Genomic DNA, 13,169 nt, shown 5'->3' with positions numbered 1-13,169 from the left:
GCCGGGGCCGCCGCTGAAGTTTGGGAGTCCTAGAAGCACCGAGTTTCCGGGGAGGAAAAGTGTGCTGGCGAGGAGCGGGAGCTACTGGAGGAGACTGGCTTTCTTGCCTCTCGAAGCTAACCTAACTCCGAGGCGGCAGAGGCGGCTGGAGAACTTTTTGTGGCGACATGCTACTTCCCCAACATCTGGGGGTCGCGGTGGTCCGGTGCGGGAGATGGCTGCGGGCGGGGTGGTGGTCGTGGTGCGCTCGGAGGGGAAGTTGTATGTGCTACGGTGGCTATCGTTGGCGGGGAGGGGGCGGAGGTTCAAAACGGGGGTTGTGGAGAGGGCAGAGGCTCTGAGGTTGGGAGGAGTTGTTAGGTCGCGGTTGTGGGGAGATACAGGTGTTCACTTCGGTGGGAGCGGAGGAGAGGGCAGGCGAGCAAAGAGCTCCCCCTGCCCGGAGATGCCACCGTCATGGCACACTGCGAAGCAGGGTTGTTGGCTGCTATTCTTATGTACTTGTAACGGTGATTTGGTTGTTACTAAAAATGAGAACGAGTAGCGACTGTGATCACTGAGGAAGAACCCCCTCCTTTCTGTGCAGCAAACAGAGATTCCCAGTAACCTTCTCAACTCTGAGGGTCAGGTTTCTCCTGGTCATTTAACGCAAGTTGCATTTAGAAGGGGTGTCAGATGAGGGAAAAGGCCTGGGAGCATCTCTCAAAAGGTACTTTGGTAATCTCGCGCACAGAAGAATCTGCGTAAATAAGAAACCAAATGCGCAGAAGATTTAGTTTCCCTCCTTGCTTTAGGCAGTCTCCCTCTGAAAGTTTCTTGTGCCCTAGGGATGGGAACATTTCCTAATCTTCGTGTTGGCAGCAATACACACAATTCCCGTAGGATTTTGAGGGGACTGGCCTTGATGTAGCAAAACAAAAAAATTATTGGAGAGATGCTGTTTTTTTTTTTTTTATTTGCAAAGAGATTTTTCTGAGAAGCTACGTTTCAGGATCTTGTTTCTGCGACAAGAGATATCTAAAAGGCATAGGGTTATAGTCTGGTTAAGAAACAGCTGAAATTCATCAGTTAAAGTTTTGTAATAACAGCTTAATTTATTACTCATTTGACTGTAATACCTGATAAAATAAGTACATCCAGAAAGGATGTTTTAATGGTTACAGAAGAGTTGGATTTCATATTGGGAAGGAGAGTTGAAATGTATAGAGAGGCGCATTCTCATTTAATTTGGGGGTGATTGACTTTGAGAATCAAAGTAATTTGAGATTTAAGGTGGACTCCCAGGAATCTGAACTGTGGCTGAATCTGTATCCTGATGTCTTTGTAAGAATTTTTTTTGTCTCTGAGGTTATAGAGAAAGTTGGAGTTACTGTGTTTGTGGTCCTTCTGGCTCTAATTCTGTGACTTTACCACTTCTGTCAAATCTACCAAACTGAGCACCAAGTAACATCTTCCCTTGTGAGCAAAGTCATGAGGGTTCTGCTAGATGGTGCTATTTGATTTACATGTATTTCTCCTATTCATTATAATAGGCAGCAGGACTCTGGACTGGCTTACCTTTTGAACTAAATATATGTGAAGAAGCCACTTTTGGAGAATTGACAATGATTGCTATGGTTTAATCATTGTTGCATTAATTTCTAGGTAACCGTTATTTGAAATAATGGAGCCCTGATGTGGCGCTGTAAGATAAGCACTGGATTGCTAACTGCAATGTGGGTGGTTCAAACCCACCAATCTCTCCTCCGAAACCCTGTACGTGGTGGCTGTGAGTTGAACTGACTAGGTGGTACCTAATAACATCAAGTCTATTTAGGATCCCTGGTGGCACATTGGTTAAGTGCTCAGGTGCTGAGTGACAGGTCAGTGGTTCCAACCCACCGGCTGCTCTGAGGAAGAAAGATATGGCAGTCTTTATTTTTATAAAGATTTCTAGCTGTTGAAATGATGGAAAGGCAATTTCATGCTGTCTTCTAGGGTCTTTATGAGTCAGAATTGAGTGGAAGGCAACCAGTTCGTTCTGTTTTATGAAATAAACTTAGTTGTATTTTGGTAACAGTTGATCTAATAACTCAGTTCTTCTTTTATATTTACCTGGAACTTTAATGGTATGCTTCCACAATAGTGTAATGACATCTGAAGATAGGAATCTTCAAGTTGTCATTAAAATTGTTGGAACCATTTTTTTTTTTTTTTAACTTTTAAGGTTGGTTGGTTATGTACCGTGGAGTTGGTTCCGACTCTTGGTGGCCATGTATAGTGTTTTTGAGGCTGTAAATCTTAAGACAACCTCATCTTTCTCCCACGGAACAGCTGATAATTTCGAACTGCTGACCTTGAGATTAGCAGCCTAACTCATAACTACTACGCTGAATGTAGTTCTTGAATTAAAAAGCCACAGGAACAATTTATTTTCAGTAATAAATATGTGATATGTACTTTAATAAAAAATTTGAAACATGAGTCATTATTTAAAATGATGGCATTCACATAAATAAAATTGTTGATTTTATAGTTTATCAGGAACTGTGTATTCTAATAGAAGTTCTTCGCAAATAGTTACCAACTGCCTACCTGTATCTTTTGTTTTCTTTTTCATTAAAGCCACTATGTAAAGTGTTTACAATTAATTTTTAGGCTTTACAGAGTTCCTACAGTTACAGTGTACAGTTCTGAATGGACATAAAAATGGCCAGGGTCAGGTTAATTACTTGTGTTGTTGTCTTTTAAACCAGACAGATCAAGTCTATACAAAGGTTTGGCTTAGACTTAATTATAGAGGGAGTGATTGAAAACCCTTGGAAGGTGGGATGTTTGTGTAGACATTTAAATTCTGATCCTGTTAGGTCATTTCCCCCTTTAGTAGCATCCTGTGTGTTTTCTTTGTAATAGTGATTACAATTTTAATTAAATAAAAATAAATTTGTTGTTAAATATATAGCTTTCCCTAAAATGTAAGTTTCTTGAGGGTAAGAATGATACTTTGGATTTATTTTTTGAGGTATCTTAGGCATTAAGAAAAGTATCTTCTAATGTTGTAAATACCAAATAAGTATTTGCTTAATAAATGAAGATATTAGACTCAGAAATTTTTTCAATGTCAAAATATTTAAAAATTAACCTTCAGAATAAGGACTTGTAAAATTTTGGTCCGTGTATTCTAACTTAACTATAATTCAGAAATACCCAACAATAATATAACAGTGTGTGGCACTGTAGGATAAGCACTGCACCACAAGGCCATTTGAACTGCTAGGTCGGCAGTTCAAACTCACCAGCTGCTCTTTGGAATCCCTATGCTGTTAAGTGCCGTTGAGGCGGTTCCGACCCATAGCGACCCTGTATAGGGTTTCCGAGGAGCAGCTGGTGAGCTTGAACCGCTGACCTTGCAGTTCAAATGGCTTTATAGTCTGATGCGTTAACCCACAGCACCACACCAGGACTCCTTGGAAACCCTATGTTGTTGTTGTTAAGTGCCGTTGAGGCGGTTCCGACCCATAGCGACCCTGTAACAGGGTTTCTGAGGCTGTAAATCTTTACGGGAGCAGAAAGCCTCATCTTTCGTGGAGAAGCTGGTAGTTTCGAACTGCTGACCTTGTGGTTCGCAGCCTGATTTGTAACCAGTATGCTACCAGAGCTTCTTGGAAACCCCATACAGGGTCACTATGGGTCTGAACTGCCTCAACGGCACTTAACAGATCATTATTTGTCAGACCTGACATGATGGTACCTAACAACGACAACATTATCTTTTTGTATATTTGTTGTGTATGTACCAGTCACTGTGTTTGACACTATGCATATTTTCTCAAATTCTCCCACCAGGCCTGTAAGATAAAAGTAGGTGATACTTTTTTCATTAAAGAAATAAGAGGTACAATTGTTATGGAAAACAACGTGGCAGTTCCTCAAAATTTTTAAATAGAATTACCATTTGTTGTCCTTGTATGTTAATGAGTTAGTTCTGACTCATAGTGACACCCTATATAAGGTTTCCAAGGAAGGACTGGTAAGTTTGAAACACCGACCTTGAGGTTAGCAGTCCATTGCTTATCCTGTAGTGCCAGGACTGCCCCACGGGGTTTCCAAGGCTGGGGTCTTCATGGAGCACACTACACGTCTTTGTCTGAGTGGCTGGTGGGCTGTAACTGCTGACCGTTTAGTTAGTAAGTTAACAATAGAGTGCTGCTTAACTACTATGACACCGGGACTCCTTAGGTATAAACACTTGGGACCCAGAAGTAGTGACTTGAGCATACATTTATAAACCTATGTTCTTTGCAGCACTGTTCATAATAGCAACAAGGTGGAAATGCCTTAAGTGCCCATCAACAGATGAATGGATCAATAAAATATGGTACATACTTAACCAGGGCTATGAACTGGTTAATTCTGGTTAGCCCCCTGCTGAGAATTTGTATCTCTACCTCAGACACGCTGAATCATAATCTGCATTTTTATAAGATTCCCAACAACTTGTTAAGTATATCAGTATAAAAGAATCCCCTGGGGTTCTAGAGAATCACCTGAGGAACTGAGGATGAAATGTCAGATGTGTTAGATATACTTTTATAACAGCAACATCAACAAAAAGCCGTCGTTTATTGTTGTTGTTAAGTGTCATGGAGTTGGTTACAATTCATGGTTATTCTATATAGAATTTTCAAGCAGCGGCTGGTGAGTTTGGACCACCGACTTTGAGGTTCAAATTGACCTTTCGCACCATGACTCCAGTTGCTGGATACTATTTAGATATGACACTGTCCAGTTAGTTGGCCTAATGCTATTTTAGAGTCATTGTTCCCCTCACAACTTGAGTGAGAGGTGCCTGGGGTCTTAAAGCTTGAGAGAGATCATTCAGGATCAAGCATTTCGTCTCTATTTGCCTGGCACTGCAGAAATGGAAAGAGAACAAAGTCTGAATCAGAGAAGGAATTGGACTGCAGATCTGATTGTCTCTATGAACTACGGCTCCTGTTGCCATGAGACCAGAAGAACTGGATGGTGCCCATTGCTGAAATGTTTTGATCAAAAAATTAATAGGTAACTCCTGATCAAAATGGGAAAAATTGTGGAATGGAATTTTAAATGTCTAGAGAATCAGACTTACTGGACCTCCTGGGGAAGAAAGGACCCCTGGATCAATTGCTCTGAGAAAATCTTTACACTATGAACTGAAATTATCCTCTGAAATAATCTTTAAGCTCGACAGGAGTTTGGTTAAATCAGTATGGAATGTTGACCATGAACATTTTCTTTTAAAGACATCTACGAGATGAGATCAAATCTACGTAATAACTCTGTAAACATAGGTATGAAGTTTGGGGGGAAGTGATTCTTAAGTCATTGGTGGTAAAACAGTATGGGTACAGATGGCAAGAATGGTGACACAATGTGAAAAATGTGAGCAATGCTGTTGGATTGTACATGCAGGTGTTTTATGTTTTGCTGTGAATATTTTCACCAAAACCTAAAAGAAAAGAAATAAGACAACTAAGTCTCTGAATGGTTATGTTAACTTGTTCAGTGATAACATTGCTAGAAAATAAAAAATCTGGGTTTCTAAAACAGCTCTAACTTTAGAAGATGTGGTTGAAATGGAAGACTCATTTTCCAGTTTACCAGATTGCCTCTCTGATTTAGGATAAAATGCTACAGATTTAGGGAATAGAGTTGTATGATCACATATGCTGTTAAGTGCCGTCGAGTCGAGTTGGGTTCTGATTCTTAGCTACCCTGCAAAGGGTTTCCAAGGAGCAGCTCATGGATTTGAACAGCTGACTTTGTGGCTCACCGTCCAGTGCTGATCCTACAGCGCCACACCAAGACTCCATAATCACATATAACAAGACTAGAAAGATTGGATCTTAACCATTTGTGTACTCTGATACATATACCCTCCGTTTTAGCAGATTTCAGGTATGTGTGTGGCTTGATAAATTTTAGGAGTGAAAGGTGGAAACCTACTAATGAAAAATGTCTGTGACTTCAGATTTTTCCCCTAGGAATTTTGTTCGATTACTTAAGTTTTAGAGTTGGGTATCATCATTGTGAGCAGTTCCTATATAAGATATTAGCTATATAAAGCTAATCACTTTACCCTGGAAGTATATAACTGGCACCTGAAAATAGATGAGTAGTGATAGTAATTTTTTATTAAATTAATTTGACCCTTTAATAAAAAATTATGTAACATGTTGTTGTTGTAACGTGCCGTCGAGTCGGTTCCGACCCATAGCGACATAAATCTGTTAAAAAAGCAAAGTAGAACATACGGTACTAAGTTCAGCCACTCAGTGACATATCTTAAAAAACTAGAAATCAAAGTGTACACAGCTAACCTGGGGCTCTGCAAAGTAGTTGTGGTTTTAGATTGTGACTCTTAGTCTAATCTAACAAGAAATAAATATCATATGCTCACTTGTAAGTCGGTATCACCTAATGAACATTTAAATCCTCCGTATAAAAGAGCTTACAGGAATTTCTGTTTAGGAGTAGTACTTTGTCTCCTCTCCATTTTTTGCTTTGAGGCACCCCTCTAAAGATTATACATTTTTCTTTTCTTCCTTCCTTCCTGTTTGAAAGAAAGTTAAGGCAAGCAAAATTATGCAGCTTTTTGCAGAAACTTGTTTAACAAGCATCTAATTTATTATTCTAATACAGGAATCCTGCTGTGGCTCTGCAGGATGGTATACTGAACCCCAAGGTTGGCTTGAATTACAAGGTCGGTGGTTCAAACTCGCCAGCCCCTCCTCGGAAACCATATACAGTGTTGCTATATACAGAACTGACTTGAAGGCACAACAGCCGACTTGAGGGCAGCAACAATTGTTGTTGTTAAGTACCGTGGAGTCGGTTCTGACTCATAGTGACCCTACATAGGGTTTCCGAGGATGTAAATCTTTCCGGGAGCAGAACGCCTCATCTTTCTCCCGCGGAACCGCTGGTAGTTTCCAACTGTCGACCTTCATTCAGGTTAGCAGCCCAGTTCCGTAACCACTACGCTACCAGAGCTCCTTAGCAACAACAATAATAAAGGATAATGCACTGGACTGTGAGTTTGGTTTGAACTGCAGGGTCAGTGGTTGAACCATGAACCAACTGCTCCTTGGAAACCCTGGACTGGGTTGCTAAGAGTCAGAACCAACTCAGAGGCACTTAATAGCAACAGTAACACAAGATTTCTAAAACAAATGAAGGAATTACTTTCATGGGTAGGGATTATTCTATAAGATAATAGTAAATTGAATGTGGCCTGGTGACAAATGGGTTAAGAATTGGGCTGCTATCTGCAAGGTTGGTGGTTCAAGGGAGAAAGCTGAGGCTGTCTCTTCCTGTGAAGATTTATAGCCCTGGAAACTCTAAGCAGTTTTTCTCTGACCTGTAGGGATGCTGGAGTCCTGGTGTGGTACTGCCGGATAATGCACTGGACTGCAAGGTCGGTTTGAACCACAACATCGGCGGTTCAAATCTACCAGCTGCTCCTTGGAAACCCTATATAGAGTCACTATGAGTTGTAATCAACTCAAAGGCAATGGTCTTATTATTAGATTGACTCTCCTCTTTCCAGTCCCAAGATGTTTTCCTCTAGAATAGTAAATAACTTATATCTAACACCTCATCTTAGTTGTAAGAGTTTTTCTTTTACCTGATCTCTTTTACGTCAATTTAAGATGTATCAAAAACTGTTCTTTTGAAGGAGCAAAACTAAAGAAAGAAAATGTGTAAGCTGTTGAGGATTCATGTTAGTATTGCTTATCCAAAGCTTTATTGTGAGTCTTAGAAATAGTGTTCATATTGTAATGTATTTTTCAGAGCTGTCATAAGAAAAAAATAAACACTTATTCCCACACTTTCAAAGCTGTTTTGCCACATAAAACCAGTTCAACATGAAAAAAAAAAAATCATTACATTTTAATTGGAGTATAGTAGTGGACTAAATGTATCTTACATCTTCAACTACTACTAGAGAATTATTTTGTTTTAAAACTAGAACATATTCTAATATTCTGTGGACTGGGGTTGGGATACCTAGGTTGCAGTTTACAGAAATTTCACCTTAAAAGTTTAGAGTTGGAAGTAAAATTTTGGAAAAAGCCAATTTGAATGTAGAATCTTCTTTCTTCCATAGAAACCACAACTGTTATGTTAGTATTGGGACATTGGCTTGAGGACTGAAGCACTGAGATTTGGCTGTTTCTGGGAATATATAATTGAAAACTATGAATTGAAGATAATTATAACTTTAATTCGGAATACTTGGGAATATACTCTTTAATATTATATGCATAGTACTACTTTAACGTTGGTGTGATAAAGACAAATGAGATATTTGCATGGTAGTGACATTTTGTTAGTTATATGAGCGTTTCTATAAATGTAAGCCAAAATATAATTGTATTAATTTATATTTTCTTCAGAGGAAGTATTTAAAATAGCACTGAGGTTTGATATATTTGTTAATATCTTAAGTGTTTGAAATAAAATTAAGTGATTATTTAGATTTTAAATTTTGCTTGTTATATTTTATGTTTTACATACACAACATGTATTTTTGTAGTGTTGTTTTAAACATATGTATATTTTTAACATAAAAGATTCTGAAAGTAATTTATCATACCAAAACCCTATAAATATTACCAAAGGTAATATGTAACCCATCAAAATTTACATCCTACTTATTTTCAGTAATGTTTCAAAAAGAGTAGAGACTGTTCTTATCTTCTCCAAACTGTTTAAGGATATTGAAAAACAAGAAGAATATGGACCATTCTGGGAAAAATAGAATTTTTCCAGGTAACTTTTTATGACTCTGCAGGCCGCTCAAATTTATGGTTTGTGTTCTTGTAATATTAACAGAATCAAAAATTATCTGGACTCACAGCAGCCAAGGCAGTCTCAGTGCAGTGGGAGAATTCATACTCAGTTTTGTTATGTTGCTGTTAAGTACTGTCCAATGTGTTCTGACTCATATCGATCTGCCAGGAGTGGCTGGTGGATTTGAACCACTGACCTTGCAGACTAGTGCTTATCCTACAGCGCCACACCAAGACACGTCACTTGGTATCAGGTTTTTAATAATGACAAAACTAGTCTCATATTTGACTATAAGAAGATTGATAGTTCTATTTCTATGTAGAGTCTTAGATAGCTCACAGATAATAACGAGCTACCATAATATTTTAAAATCACAATTCAGCTAGAGGAAGCTTGAACCAATGAACTGGCAGTCGCCTATTTTTTATCTTTACTGATTTGGGGTTCTGGTGTGGCCCTGTGGGTTAATGTGCTGGACTGCAAAGTCAATGGTTCAAGCTCAACAGCTGCTCCTTGAGAACCCAACACAAGGGTCTACATGGGTCAGAACCGACTTGATGGCACTTAACAACAACAACAATTTTACTTCATGAGCATAATATTGAAGTTCACCAGAGAACATTTTAGAGACAGATGTATAGCACTTACTTCATTTTTTTATTCCCCTCTGTTTTTATTTATTTATAATTTTGTGTGTGTGTGATAGTTTACATGGGGAAACATAAGTTTACATTCATTCTATCATACATTGTTTCATTGCCATAGTTACCATCCCATCCATGCATCATCACCCCCCATGGTTCTCAGCACACAGCCCCCTTCCCTCCCTGGATCTCAGGTCCTCAGCCACTCCATCTCTTCATGTCATCCTCTCTGTCTCCATCTCAGGCCTCACTGCTATTTGTTTTGTAGGCCTTAAAGAATTTAGTTTTAATTACCAAATCGCTTTAATTATTAGTGTAATCTAAGTCACTTTAAAGGCACTATTGAAATATTTGTGAAGTAAAATATGAGATTATAGCACTTTTCTTCTGTAATAGATGAAAATATAGAAGACTTTGCGTAAGTTAAGTCATTTAAGTGAGGAGTTGATGCCAAAAGTAGGCTCTCACCTGAAATCAGTGTGGTTACTTTCCTTCAGTGATCTGATATTCCCCTTGGTCTACCTTTTATTTACCAACTTCAAATTTGAGAAATAACTTTAAGTAACTTTATTGATGGAAGAGCTAGATAAATTAATTACTCCATTAGAATGATTTTATGTAAACAGTAGTAAAATGAAGGTTTTCTGTATAATAACAACACCCTAAATACCGTATAAAGAGTTTGCAGTTTTAGCCTAATAAGTTATTGTTTAATAGTAACAATGACACTGATGCTATTTTTTAAGTATTTTATGTTTAGCACTTAACTTTTATTGCCTCATTAAATCCTCTTAAGATTTCAGGTATTATTTTCTCTTAATATTACAGAAGGAAAAAATGCATAACCGTTTATTTTCCTACAAGTATCAAAAATGGAGTTAAAAACTGATTGGGTTTAAAAATAAATCTCACAGAACCGGATGTCTGGAGGAGGTTGTTCAGAGTTGATTCAGTGGATCAAGCACATCAGGGCTCAGGATCAGTTTCTCTGCCATCCTTTTGGTCTTCCTTTCCTAATGCAAGATGACTGTATCAGGCTCCAAGCATCAAGTCTCCAACCACCAGGTGTAAAGTCAGGGACAAGAACAAGGCTTTTCCTCCATCTTGTCTCATCAAACAGGAATGAGAATCTTTTCTTAAAGTTGCTTAGCAGATATCCTCTTATGTTTTATTGGTGAGAACTATAACATGCCACCTGCTAAACCAGTTATTAGCCAATGTTAAGGGATTACCCAAATTGTCTTAAATCAGTCATTGTGCATACCCAGGGTTATGAACATTACTCCCTGGTACTTGGGCTACTTAAACAAAACTGGGGTTCTTTAGTAAGGAAAATGTATCTTGAGGATATGTTGTTGTTGTTGTTGTTAAGTGCCGTCGAGTCGGTTCCGACCCATAGCGACCCTGTACAGGGTTTCCGAGGGTGTAAATCCTTACGGGAGTAGAAAGCCTCATCTTTCTCCCGCGGAGCGGCTGGTAGTTTCGAACCGCTGACCTTAAGGTTCGCAGCCCGATTCGTAACCACTACGCTACCAGAGCTCCTTATATAGGGAGAATTAAATGTGTTCCTATTTTCATGGAACTTTCCTTAAACGTATATTAATTAAACAGGTAAACTGGCTGATTTAGAGCGACTCAGTAGGATGCAGTAGAACTATCACATAGGGTTTCCAAAGCCTCTTTGACTGTAAGGTCGGCAGTTCAAGCTCACCAGTCGCGCTTCGGAAACCCTATACAGAATCGCTGTGGGTTGGAACCGACTCTATGGCACTTAACAGCAACAGTACTGAACCGCAAGGTTGTTTTTAACTGCAAGGTTGGCAGTTCAAATCCACCAGCCTTTCTTCGGAAATCCTGTATAGGGTCGCTATGAATCAGAACCTGCTAGATGTCACTAAACAATAGTCGTTATGGAAGCAAATTCCCATGTCTTTCTCTGGAAGTGTGACTGGTGGTTTTGAACCGTCAGTCTTTTTTGGTAGCTGCCAAGGGCTTAACCACTTTATCATCAAGGGTTCTCCTTTAAATAATCAAACAGATTATCTCTCAAATCCCAGAGGTATAGTTGTCCCTAACATGAAGACAGTGGGACATTATCGCTTTTATAAAGATTGCTGACTATAGAAATACCTAAGATTTGCTGAACACTTACAAAATCCAATACCTTGACAAAGGCTGGTCTAACTAGCATAATTGTTCCTACTGTACCTCCATTATTGGATTTTTTTTAATGCTTTTACATAAACCTCTATTTTTTACTAGGAATTCATTGTATATTGTGTATTGTTTTGTTTAGTGTGTCATTTCCCCCTAACATTGGAAGCTCTGTGAGGACAAGGACCTTGGTATCTTCTTTACCATCAAATTCCCTGCTGCTTAGAACAGGGGCTTGAAAGTGATAACATATTTACGGAATAAATGACTGAAGGATGTGCTCTATTCTAAATATGTCATAACAGGTTATTGCTGTAAGGGCTCAATTTCTCCTGTATTCGAATATCTATAATGTAAGCATTTAGCAGTTTCTTTTGAATTTCAGGACCACAAAAGATTACTTGCTGTATTCTTTGAATTTTTGTATGAATTTTGATAGAATAATCTATGTTTTAATAGATTTATTACTGTAAATAAAAATCTTGATGGTTTAAAAGGTATTTTAATGTTTAGTGTTGCAGTTAGTTGTTGTTAAGTGCCATCGAGTTGATTCTGACCCATAACTATCCTGTATAGGGTTTCCAAGGAGCAGCTGGTGAGCTTGAACCACTGACGTTGCAGTTCAAACGAGTTTGCAGTCTGACGCATTAGCCCCCAAAGCCACACCAGGAGGTGCTTTCAGATTGCTTCCAGCTAATAGTGACCCTGTGTACAACAGAATTCAACACTGTCTTTTCCTACGCTATCCTAACAATCATTGCCATGTTTGAACCCATTGATGCAGCCATGTGTCAATACATGTTGTTGAGGGTCTTCCTCCTTTTTACTGATCTCTTCTTTACCAAGCATGATGTCTTTCTCCAGGGACTGGTCCCTCCTGTGATAACATGTCCCAAGTTGTTGTTGTTGTTAGGTGCCCTCGAGTCGGTACCGACTCATAGCGACCCTATGCACAGCAGAACTAAACACTGCCCGATCCTGGGCCAACCTCACTACTGTTGCCATGCTTGAGTCCATCGATGCTGCCACTAGGCCAATCCATCTCATTGGGGGTGTTCCTCTTTTTCTCTGACCCTCCACCTTACCAAACATGATATCCTTCTCCAGTGATTGGTCCCTCCTGACAATACGAATTTTGGCCATCTTGGCCTCCAAGGAGCACTCTGGCTGCACTTCTTCCAAAACGGATCTATTGGTTCTTTTGGCAGCCTATGACACTTTCAATATTCTCCTCCCAACACCATAACTCAAAGGCATCAGTTCTTGTACAGTCTTCCTTATTCACTGTCCAGCTTTCGTATAATGCCCCAAGTACATGAGATGAAGTCGCATCATCCTCATTTCTATGGATCATTCTGCCTGTACTTCTTCCAAAAAGAGATTTGTTCATTCTTCAGGTAGTTCATGGTATATTCAATATTCTTTGCTAATACTGTAGTTCAAAGGCATCAATTCTCTTTGGTCTTCCTATTCTTCTTTGGTCCAGTTTATGCATGAATATAAGGTGATTGAAAATATCATGGCTTGGGTAAAGTCCTTACAGTGATATATTTT

The 13,169-nt window shown here is 39.0% G+C and overlaps 1 protein-coding gene across 5 annotated transcripts in view; it reads left to right on the top strand.

The window, feature by feature from the left end:
- The window catches only part of SSBP2 (single-stranded DNA binding protein 2), a 464,724-nt gene that overhangs the window by 896 nt on the left and 450,659 nt on the right, over positions 1–13,169 (top strand). The gene's annotated exons all lie outside the window — the stretch shown is intronic.

Source organism: Chrysochloris asiatica, unplaced genomic scaffold (assembly GCF_000296735.1).
Source record: "Chrysochloris asiatica unplaced genomic scaffold, ChrAsi1.0 scaffold00145, whole genome shotgun sequence".
NCBI lineage: Eukaryota > Metazoa > Chordata > Mammalia > Afrosoricida > Chrysochloridae > Chrysochloris > Chrysochloris asiatica.
Note: the sequence above shows the minus strand (reverse complement) of the source record. Positions and strands in the feature narration are given on the sequence as shown.